This window comes from Schistocerca piceifrons, chromosome X (assembly GCF_021461385.2).
Source record: "Schistocerca piceifrons isolate TAMUIC-IGC-003096 chromosome X, iqSchPice1.1, whole genome shotgun sequence".
Classification (NCBI taxonomy): domain Eukaryota; kingdom Metazoa; phylum Arthropoda; class Insecta; order Orthoptera; family Acrididae; genus Schistocerca; species Schistocerca piceifrons.
In genome coordinates this window covers 660,881,971-660,894,392 of record NC_060149.1, presented here as the reverse complement: position 1 = coordinate 660,894,392, position 12,422 = coordinate 660,881,971, and the positions used below count along the sequence as shown (strand labels likewise).

Below are 12,422 nucleotides of genomic sequence, written 5' to 3'. Positions count from 1 at the left end.
CTTTTTCTAACCGATTCCAGGCGGTTACCTGTCCCAGCGGCGAAATTACACTGCATTAAGTGATACTTCTAATGGTTTTTCTAAAACTAAACCAAAACTATCTCATCCATAAAAGGCCATGAAGGCCCAACGGTACCGAACGGCCGCCGTGTCATCCTCAGCCCATAAGCGTCAGTGAATGCGGTTATGGAGGGGCATGTGGTCAGCACACCGCTCTCCCGGCCGAATGTCAGTTTCCGAGATCGGAGCCGCTACTTCTCAATCAAGTAGCTCCTCAGTTTGGCTCACAAGGGCTGAGTGCACCCCGCTTACCAACAGCGCTCGGCAGACCGGATGGTCACCCATCCAAGTGTAAGCCCAGCCCGACAGCGCTTAACTTCTGTGATCGAATGGGAACCGGTGTTACCACTGCGATAAGGCCGTTGGCAATGATTTTTCTAGGGGCGATTAATTTTTTGTACGGCGAGCTTAGTTCAGGCAGTAGGTGGTTGTACGATATTTTGGGGGCATTTTCCGTATAATGTCTTCGTTCTACACCTTCAGGTTACCGTGGACGTGAATTAGGATGTTTATTAGAACATTCTCGATGACCCAGAGTTGCCCTTTATTCAACATCCTAACGACGTGTATCATATGAACACTATCATCTTCCAAGGGCAGTGCGCATATATTCCCGGTTCACAAAAAATCTTTGTGACTCGCTGTCACATCTAATTTTAATCCCATATAAAATATGTGGGACTATTTGGAACGCTGACAATCAGTGGCCCCGCAATTTGGTAGCTGTGCGTGATCTAATTACCAATGAGCGGCTTCAGCTTGATATGGCATACATGGAGGAATTTGTGCTCTCTTTTTAGCCGAACTGAGGCCATTGTCAAAGCTAGAGGCGGTGTTACGTGGAAGTAGTGTCCTGTCTCTTGGGGGTGAGTAATTTTTTGTCCGATATTCGAAATCATTACCACCTATCCGAGCGGTACTTATCAAATGTGCGTCCTTGACCTTGGCTGCGAAAGCGGCTGTGGTTGCTAAGACGACGGCAGGTTGAGTGGGGAGCGCTACCGCCGAGTTATGACGCAGCCGCGGAGCTGGAGCCACCAGTGGCGCCCTGTGACGCGGCTCATACGGACACGTGCGCGCCTCGCCGTCGAGGATTGTCACTGCAGAGGTACGTTAAGCTGCGCGTTTCGTCTTCCTTTTGGCTTTTGATGGCTTAGTAGTCGTTTGTACCTCGCTCAGCACGCGAATAGAGCACGACAAAAACCATTGTGCACTGCAGAACAGTTTTCCGTGTATGTATCGTCGTTGGAGAAACAATATAGCGAGAATGTTGGTGTTGTTGTGGTCATCAGTCCGATGGCTGATCTGATGTAGCTATCCACGCTATTCTGCCCTGTACAAGGCTCTTCATCTCTGCGTAAGTACTACAAACCACATCCCCTTGAATTGGGGTAATGTGTTTCAGCGTTAATCTCCCCCTACAATCTTTACCCCTCATATCTCCCTGCACTACGAAATTCGCTATTTTTCGATGCCTCAGATGTGCCCTGTCAGCCGGTATCAACCCTTCTTTGCGTCAAGGTGTGCCATAAACGCCATTTCTTCTCCAATTGAATTCAGCATTTCTTCATTAGTTATCCCATCTACCTATCTAATCTTCGGTATTCTCCTGTAGTACAATATTTCAAAATCTTCTGTTCTTTTTATGCCTGAATTGTTTATTGTCCACGATTCACTTCTGTGCAAGGCCACACTCAAAACAAACAATCCACAGAAAAGACTTCGTAATACTTTAATTTATGTTTGATGTTAACAAGTTTCACTTTCAGAAACGTTTTTCTTGCTATTGCCACTCTGCAGTTCATATTGTATCTACTTTTGTCACCATCAGTGATTTTTAACTTGTATGACTGCCATGCAACGAGCTCGGGTTCGGTTCCCTGCCGGGTCTGAGATTTACTGCGCTGGGGACTGGGTATTGTGTTGTCCTCATCATTATTTAATCATCACTGACACGCAAGTTGTCCAGTGTGGCGTCAGCTAAAAAGACTTGCAACTCGGCTGCCGAACCGGCCGAAGTGGCCGTGCGGTTAAAGGCGCTGCAGCCTGGAACAGCAAGACCACTACGGTCGCAGGTTCGAATCCTGCCTCGGGCATGGATGTGTGTGATGTCCTTAGGTTAGTTAGGTTTCACTAGTTCTAAGTTCTAGGGGACTAATGACCTCAGCAGTTGAGTCCCATAGTGCTCAGAACCATTTGAACCATTCGGCTGCCGAACTTCCCCACCGACCATAAATGCCGTACCATTATTTCGTATCATTCTTTTTTCCAAATAGCAAAACTCATAAACTACTTTTAGTGTCTGATTTTCGAATGTGATTCCTTTACCGTCACCTCGTTTATTTCTAACAGAGCCCATTATCCTTGTTTTAGTGTTGTTGATGTTCATCTTACCGCGTAAATGACTTTTATGATTTTTCGGATTTCGAGCATTAGAGATATTTTACCCAGCGGACCTGCTGCTACAACAGGAATGAGGAAAAACAAGGCAATAAAAGGTGCAATGCCGCGTAACTGAAAAAGAATGAAATACCGCATAACTGGACCGTAGGAATCTCTGTGGTAATATTCGCGGACGATGCTGTTGTCTATAGGGAGGCAACTACGCCAGAAGAATGCAGCTAAATACGGGAAGACCTGCAAAGAGTCGACGGCTGATGTCAGCTGCCACTCTCAAAATAAATACCTACTTTCATGCTCTACTTTCAAAAGAGCAACTATTTCCTTTTCGGTGAAAAGATCATGTTGTGAAACGATGTCCATTTCCATTAACTGAAGCCTTCACTAGAGAACTGCTTTCGAATACAGAGATATACAAAATAGTGTGGCTGCGAGTGCTTCTTCATTTTCACGGCAAGGCGACGGAAATTTGCGCGTTACTGTATTTGAACGAGGATATGTGTAAGTGGAACGAATTTATGTACTATTCTGCTCCAGTATTGAGCGTGAGAACAATAACTGGCTGTACGCCTCTGTGTGTTTAATCATCTCTCGTATCTTATTACAGTGCTCTCGGAGCGAGAAATATGGTGGTAACGGGAGAACTGTCGCACAGTCTTCCTCGATTTCCGTTTCTTTAATTTACTTGCCCAGGTTCCGCGGAAAAATTCTTTCTTCCTTTTTGGTTCCCCGAGAACAGGTAGTTTTTCTTCCTAAGATTCCTATTTATGTTCACCGACTAGTTACGATCTTTGCAGTGTGCCTCTGATTTCGGTCAGTTTCTGCTATCGTGTTACTTGATAAGGAGTCCTGACGCTAAAGCAGTACTCCAGAATTGGTTGCACTAAAGTCTTGTATCTCATTTCTTTTACAGGTACACCGCACTTCCCCAGAACAATTCTATCAAATTTAAAAAGGAAATAGTACAGGAAAGGAGCACCGATATTCTTAACTTTCGCACGATTGCGGTACATAGTTAAATTAACAACTCTGCTCTCATACGATGCGCTTCGTAAGCGTTTTCCAGAAATCGAACTTCAAAGTTTTACTAGCCTGTTGAATAACATGCGAAAGCGCCAGAGGTCGGACATTCGTGCTGGTGCAACCGTCTTCGGAGCCAGGTACAGGTCTGCCCACAGTGCGTTCGAGTTTCTTAATTTTTTCAAGTCAGTTTGTTATTTAGTTTGATGTTCGATGGATCATTTGTACGATTAATCTGTATGATGTTGATCGGGTCAAATGGCTCTGAGCACTATGCGACTTAACTTCTGAGGTCATCAGTCGCCTAGATCTTAGAACTAATTAAACCTAACTAACCTAAGGACATCACACACATCCATGCCCGAGGCAGGATTCGAACCTGCGACCGTAGCGGTCACGCGGTTCCAGACTGAAGCGCCTTTAACCGCACGGCCACACCGGCTGGCGTTGATCGGGTCATTTTACATTCATCTCACACACATCATTTGTAAATGTGGCTACATACTGCCCATTTACAAGTTTCGTTTTGTAAATACGCAGATATGAACTCGTAATTTCTATCGAAACTGTCAAGCAGCAACTTTTTCAGTTTGTTTTCAAATTTAACTTTGCTGCAGACGATTTATATCGTGGTTAAGTGACCAAAACTTTTGCTGGAAACATTGTGCAAGTCTTTTCGTGACAATGTCAATCTTAATGTAGAATAATGAATGCCATTTACAAGGAACGTCATGAGGGAGAACATACACTATGAAGCAATAATTAAAATGCCTAACTTGTTAAACAGATGTCTACAAGATGATCGTGAGAAGGGTATTACATTGTCTTAACTCTTCCGTTAAACACTTGTAACGCTACAAGAAATCATTTTTCTTGGGAAGGGAACAATAACGACAGTCATAGTGGTACATTTTTGGTATAACAAGGAATCGTGGTCAGACGAACATTATTTTATCGGTACATTCATGCACTATCACAGAGGTATCATACAAGTATATACGAGCTTCGAATAATATGCACTGTATTTGTACTAGTGCCGGCCGTTGTGACCGAGAGGTTCTGGGCGCTTTAGTCCCGAACCGCGCTGCTGCTACGGTCGCAGGTTCGAATCCTGCCTGGGGCATTGATAGAAGTAGCTGTTTTTGCCGGTCCGTTGTTGCCTGCTTTCCTACATGCTTTGTTGCAGTCCTCATCATTTCCATACTAGGAGTGATCGAGTTGTTAGTCGTCATTTTACAATCTCTTAGGACACTCGATTGTTGCTACACGCTGCAAATATACGATTACTGTGATTTTATTATGGAGCCGTTACAAGGTTCATGACATACTGTGAGAGTTTATTGTTCGAAAAATAATATTGTGAGAGATAAATCGCCGCATAATATATAAGCTCTATGTCTGTTGGCAAATGAGAAGCCATATGTGATGAAATAGTTACATTGTCAGATAGAAAAATAGGCTTACTTATCGAAGGTGATCTGATATACTAATGTTTGTTACCGCTTGTGACGAGTGGTGCTTTAAACCTATAATGTGTTGCCAAAATGGCAACGAATATTTAACGATTCTCGCGCCTGACGGGCGAAACCAGTCAAATGCATCAAATAACATGCGAATTGTGGCGGTCTGTCTATTAATTACAATGGTCGCTGCGTCCGCAGAGGGCCATGCCTGTGTTTCCCATGATTCGCTGCAGCGACAGAAGTGATTGGTCGAAGATTAGAAAAGAAAATGAGGAGACTGGGATGCAGTACGGAGAGACTTGAAATTACTGCGTAAACTAGTTACACCATGACGACTGCTTTGCTTGACGGCCGGCGCTTTCGATTGCATTCAGTTGGCACTGTTTCACGAAGGCGGTTCAGATTCACTTTGTACTAAAGAGCCGGCCCGTGTGGCCGAGCGGTTCTAGGCGCTACAGTCTGGAACCGCGCGACCACTGCGGTCGCAGGTTCGAATCCTGCCTCGGGCGTGGATGTGTGTGATGTCCTTAGGTGGGTGAGGTTTAAGTAGTTCTAAGTTCTAGGGGACTGATGACCTCAGGAGTTAAGTGCCATAGTGCTAAGAGCCATTTGAACCATTTTTTGTACTAAAGAAATATTTGTTGACTTCAATTATTTATAACAGTCATGCGGAATATGAGCAAAACGGTACTCCTTTGAGTGTATGCTTCCTTTCTAAGTCTTCTAATCACATTCCCTATAATAGATTCTGCCTATTCGTCCCATTTCATATCGCTTCTTAGTATTACTCGTAAACGCACTTCAACACACAAAAAAGTGAAACACCCAGAAGACATGGTCGGACGTCAGTTTAACTTCGTACACACACACACACACACACACACACACACATACACACACACACACACACACACACACACACCATCGGCGCGTATGTAAATGATTCGAGTTGCAATTCTCAGCGACAGTTAGAACGGTCAGTACAATGCATTAAAGTTGGCGTGTTTAGTGTTGTTACTAGGCCTGGTAGGGTACTAAAGGACGTGAATAGTGTCACATGTTGAGTGATCACTATGAAGGATACGGAGATGCAACGTATTCGTGTGATACAGCGTTAACAGTGCTCGGTAGAGTATGAAAGGAACCTCATTGTGCATCTCCAATTGGCACCTGGTCGAATCGGAATAGGCTGCCATTAACATCACAGTACAAATGGCGGTGTTTGGGGTGATGTTGTGACTGGGAAGCATAGATTAGTGATGAATGGCATCGCATTGTGTTCAGCGATGAATCGCGGTTCAGCAACACCCCAGACAAACATCGTCGCTCAGTATGGCGGCGGCCTACGGAGAGGTCTCATTCTTCCAATGTTTCGGAGAAGCACAGCGGCGATACTCATGGCGTCATGGTGTGGGGACCCATCAGGTATGACTGTAGGTCACAACTCGTAGTGGTTGATGGAACTATGACGCTACAACGGAAAAATCGTGGTGCCATTTTTCAACAGGACAATGGTTCAAATGGCTCTGAGCACTGTGGGACTTAACTTCTAAGGTCATCAGTCCCCTAGAACTTAGAAAAACTTAAACCTAACTAACCTAAGGACATCACACACATCCATGCCCGAGGCAGGATTCGAACCTGCGACCGTAGCCAACAGGACAATGCTTATCCACACATGACATGTATCTCTATGAACTGTCTGCAGGATGTTCCGGTATTTCTATGACCAGCAACATCCCCAGATCTGTCCCCAATAGAGTGATAGACTATTCATGGGATCAGCTAAACGTCAGCTCCGCCCAGTGCCAGCTTGCCTCAGAAGAGGATACAACGCCTTATGACATCCTACCGAACCGATTGTGCATGCATCCAGGCCAGAGGCGTGTAGCCTCATACTGGTAAATGGGCTCATACTGCTAAGTTCTTTGTAAATTTGACTCGAATTTGTAATCACTGAAATATGAGGGGCGTTCAATAACTACTGCAACGCTTTCCTTTCGCGGCCAGTTTCGGTAAAAAAGATGTGAACTTTGTTGTGGAACGTCGTGGAATATTCCCACTTCAGCCCCTGCACTTTCATAAAGTTCCGAGAAGTGGTAGCGCTATAAGTATCCTTCAGCACTACCGTTTGTGGAAATTGCAACACCAAGAAGGAAACGCATGAATTCAATTAATTTAAGACAACTGATTAGGCACATGACAAGTAATAAATGATTATCTTTTCAAATCTGTACATGTCCTTTGAGCCCTACTATTCAGTATGTCGTATGGCAACCATGGGCTGCAATTAGAGCTGCTCTACGCCGTGGCATTGAATCAATAAAGTTCTGAATACGTTCCCGAGGGACTTCCCTTCGCGCAGTTTGTATCCGAGCCCACAAATCCGTGACACCAGTTACTGGAGGACCGTGACGCACAAGGTGCCGACCAACCATATCCCAGACATGTTCGGTGGACGACATGGCTGGCGAACTTGCAGGCTAGGGAAGCAATGGCACCCGTCGCTCTTCGAAGAAAGCCTGTACATTCCTCGCAATATCTGGCCGGGCATTGTCCTGTTGAAATGTGGCCTGTGGAAATGCCTGGGGGAGTACCTCAGGCTCCAAAACCTCCCTTAGTTCGTTAGGTACCAGTTGCTGTTCAAAGTGGCCGCAATACGTACGAGGCGAGATCGGTTGCTGTAACCAGTGGCGCCCCAAACCATCACACCTGGTGTTTGTCCTCTATGCCGCTCCACAATGCAGCCCTCCAGGTTGCGCTCACCACGGTACCGCCGGACGCGTATACGGCCATCACTCTAGGAGACGTTGAAGCGGGACACATCCGAAAAGATTACATGTTGCCACTCAGCACCACAGTGACGGTGTTCACGTGCCTATTGCAGTCGGAGGAGCTTGTGGTTTCTGGACAATGGAAGCAGACGTAATGGCATGCGTGCAACCAGTCCAACCTGCAGCAGACGGCGATGAACCGTCGATGCAGACAAGTTCACACCTGTTGCAGTGCTCCTGCGACGAGCCAACACTGTGGATGACACTGTACGGTCCGTATTGGGCATGCGGACAAGATGACGGTCACACCGTTTTATAATCATGTTCCGTGGTCCAGTTCCCGCTCGTCGCTGCGTACGACCTTCCTCTATCCACTGTTTCCACACACGCGTTACTGTCGTAGCAGCATGCCCTGTGCGAGCCGAAATGTTTTGGTATGACAACCCCGTTTCCCGTTCTAACTCGCTCACATGCCGATATGGCTCCTTTTGACGTCGACGACGCATACTGGCACTCACTGTATTGTTTCCGCCTGGCGTGACAGCTCTGCACCGACTACACTAGCCACAACACCGACCTTGTCGGACCGACACGAGAGAGCTCTGCTCTGCCTACGTGTACGCCATCTCTCTGCAAAACGTATCACGTATTGCTTGCACACCCGCCGCCACTTCCACCAAGTGTGGCGCTGTTCGGGTAATTCCTTCTCGGTGTTGCACTTTTCACAAACGGCCGTATATATGGCGTCTGTAACGCACCTGGGTGCCAAGCACAGAGTTGTCATAGAGTTTCTTTTAGTAGAAAACCAGAGCATCACAAATAATCGTAGGTGCTTGCAGAATGTCTACGACCTGGCAGTAAACGAAAGCATGGGGACTCGTTGGGTGAGGCATCTGTCATCATCGAAATAAGGTCGTCACATTTGTCCGATCTCCAGTGTGCCAGCCGGCCGCACATAGCTGTTATTCATGCATTGTTGGAACTTGCTGACACTCTCATTCGAGATGATGGATCACGATCAGACACCTCGCTGCTCAACTGGACATCTCACCAGTTGGGGTTCTCAACGGTGTGTGCCTGCAGAGTTCCTTGCCGCCTGACAGAAGAACATGCTGCGCAACGAAGGGCCATCTGTGCGGGATTGCTTACGCGTTTGAGACAGATCGTGATAATTTTTTTTGTTGGACATCTTCACAGGAAACGCAACGATAATCCACGGAGTGGCGCTGAACCACCTCTCCTCCGAAGGAAAAGTTCAAAGCCGCACCCTCAGCCGATAAAGTCATGGTGGCGGTCTTCGGGGGCTGAAGGGGTTACTCTGTTTGATATCCACCTTCATGGTGCAACGAGCAACACTGTAGAGTACTGCGCTATCCTCAGGAAATTAAGAAAACGACTTCAGCATTTTCGTTGCCGCAAAAATACAAACGAACTTCTCCTTCTCCATGACAACGCAAAACCTAACACAAGTATGCGTACCTGAGAGGAGTTCACAGCCCCTCAATGAACGGTGCCTCCAACCTATAGCCCGGATCTCGCACCTTCCTATGTCTATCTGTGTGACCCAATGAAGGATGAACCCCACAGGAAACATTACGTGAATGATGGTGTGGTTATTCATGCAGCAAGACTTTTGCTCCGACGTCTACCAAAAGAGTCGTACCATGCGGGTATGTAGGCCTTCCCAAAAATCAAATGGCTCTGAGCACCATGGGACTTAATATCTGAGGTCATCAGTGTTGTATTGCCAAAAGAGCCAACACCGTTTTACTAGAGGAGGCCGAAATGCACGCGTTTTAGCTCACGCAGGCTGGCGTGATGAGGAAAGAACTATACTGACGTGAGATGTGGAACATGACAAGGAATTAGAATTCAGAAAGCGGACGGAATTAGTTTGATACTTCACTTTAATCCATTAATAATGAAAGTCGCTCTTGAAGGTACATGATTCACAATACTATCTGTTCAGAAGACATAGTAACTGAATATGGCGCCTTGCTAGGTCGTAGCAAATGACGTAGCTGAAGGCTATGCTAAGCTGTCGTCTCTGCAAATGAGAGCGTATGTAGGCAGTGAACCATCGCTAACAAAGTCGGCTGTCCAACTGAGGCGAGTGCTAGGAAGTCTCTCTAGACTAGAAATGCCGTGTGGCGGCGCTCGGTCTGCAATCACTGATAGTGGCGACACGCGGGTCCGACGTATACTAACGGACCGCGGCCAATTTAAAGACCACCACCTAGCAAGTGTGGTGTCTGGCGGTGACACCACACTCAGTCCCCTAGAACTTAAAACTACTTAAACCTAACCAACCTAAAGACATCACACACATCCATGCCCGAGGCAGGATTCGAACCTGAGACCGTAGCGGTCACGCGGTTCCAGACTGAGGCGCCCAGAACCGCTCGGTCACTGCGGCTGGCTCAGGCCTTCCCAGTAAGGTGGCGTAAGACCGTCGCATTGCATAGCGATTATGTTGCAAAATAGCCAGAAGAGTGGGAAATAATATGGTGCACTGGAATCCTAAATAAAACTAACCTGCTTTCAGAAAAAAAAGTGTTGCATTACTTATTGAACGTCCCTCGTAACATCATATACTCTCTCAACTCGTGAAGTTTCATTTCGTTTGCTCCTCTCCCTCTAGGTTCTTATCTTTTATGTCAGCAGTGTATCTAAGGGCTAAGACGAGCTCCAGGTGTTCGCCAGTAATCTTCTACTTGCATACGATCGGGTTCTTTCTCTTTATTATAGACAGTATCATACATTCATTCTTATTGAGACAGAACTACCATTCAATAGACGATGTAGAAAATTTGTCCAGGTCTGTTAATAATTCTCTAAGACCATCTAAAGACGATACCTACCTGCAGACAGTAGCATCATTAGTGAGTAGTGCTGCTTCTCTTTTCGAAAAAGTTTAGTTTAACTGAAAACATTACAGATCCGATTGAGTATCCACGGGGCATACTAAATCTTGCTTTTGCTTCTGTTGACCATCCTTCGTCCAGTATAACGTATTGCGTTCTAGTAGTAAAAAAATTCATGGATTCGAAAGGATATGTTTGCAGGTACTCCATAAAATCGTGTCTTCATTATTAGTCGACGAAGTGGTACAGTTTCTAGGGCCTTTCGGAAATTCAAAAAGACAGAATCTTCCTCACAGTTTACTGGATATCGAAAAATTATCAACAGAAATGTGCAAATACTGTACGAAATAAGGGAGGTATGTAACCCAAACTCACAGCTGCGTTCTTAGACGGCTTTCGTTTATAAAACAGTAAGAAACTGACAGATTTAACGTCGGGTTCACATCAGACATAAACAAATATATGTTTCATCGGAACTACTTGAAAATTAACAACTAACTTTGGGGTAGGTGTGTCCTATAGAATTGGTATCATAGTTACGTCACAATCGCTCTTACATGATTCTTACTAGCTACACCTCTGCCACTACAATGAAGAGAACAAACACATACTGAAACTAAAAGTAAGAAATGTTCTTGTAGATGAATACTGCACGAAACCTTCTTAAAAACTCTTTACTACATCAATTCTCCTCCCCGTCGAGCACACTACTCCAGTTACTTGTAGACTAGCGAAAGTAGCATTGCTCTTATCTATAGTTAAGGTCCGGAATCTGATGACTAGTGCGGGACTGAGGGAGACTTTAACATAAATCCTCTCTCTTTCAGTGGCACTTGCTCATCTGGAGAAAACCTGGGGGCAAGGAATCGGCCTATACTTATTGAAGTAAACATAGCATTCGCTTGAGCTTCTTTCTTTTGCGCTATTACAAGAACCTAACTCAGGATGAACAGACAGGGATAACATTATTGTGGAACCTCCTTGCATATAATATCGTTTCCACTTATAAAGGAATACGAGCGACACAAAATACTCCGCGTTACATTGTAACTCTTTGAATAACGCAGGGAATGCCGATTATGTACGGGTCTGTTTACTTTATCTTAATATCCATCATGTACTTAACATTGAGCAATTTTAGCATAATATTTAGTGGACACATTCGTAAGCTATAAAGTAGCTTGAATTTTGTTGTCAAATCCGGTCTGCTTTTCTAGTTCACCACAGTGTCAGTATTCGTAACTAATATGGTGATTTGTAAGTATGATAAGTAAATAAAAGTCATTTGTATAGTTTATCAGTGGTGAAATTGGCACCCAGACGCAAGACAACACAGAAAGACCGAAATCGTTTCACTGAGGAAGATCATTCTATAGTTCCACGTTGCAGTCGTCACACGAATGTCGAAGGGGGACATATCGAAATAATCGAGTGCGGAATAGAAAACCATCTAAAATCTCTTAGCGTAGGAAAGAGGATTGGACATGAGTGGATACTTCTGCAAGCCAACGAAGATAATGTGGAGCAACTTGCTCCTTCGAGCAGCAGTCTCTCACAAGCTGCTAAAAGAAGGAACGTTTCAAGTGACTGGAAAAGTCACGATTTGTATTCCAATTTTTAGCATGGGTAGTCGGACAGATATACGTAGCTATAGTGCTGTATCACTGATGTCAGTTTGTTGAAGAATTCTGCAATGCTTCCACGGAGACCAAAAATTTCCTGTTTATAAATCAACGTAGATTCAGCAAACAGCGATTTTGTTAGTCTCAGCTCGCTTGTTTCTTGGCTTCTGGAAGGTGTTCAGTGTAGTCCTGCACTGTCTCCTAGGGAGAAGATACGGA

At 45.2% G+C, this 12,422-nt stretch overlaps 1 non-coding gene and 1 pseudogene across 1 annotated transcript; one reads left to right on the top strand and one right to left on the bottom strand.

The window, feature by feature from the left end:
* Window positions 1-309: 309 nt before the first annotated feature.
* Window positions 310-427, bottom strand: LOC124723439 (annotated as a pseudogene).
* A 4,941-nt stretch (window positions 428-5,368) lies between these two features.
* Trnas-gga lies at window positions 5,369-5,452 on the top strand. The gene is given in 2 exon segments: window positions 5,369-5,408; window positions 5,418-5,452. It is a non-coding gene; the product is annotated as a tRNA-Ser (tRNA).
* The last annotated feature ends 6,970 nt before the right edge of the window (window positions 5,453-12,422 follow it).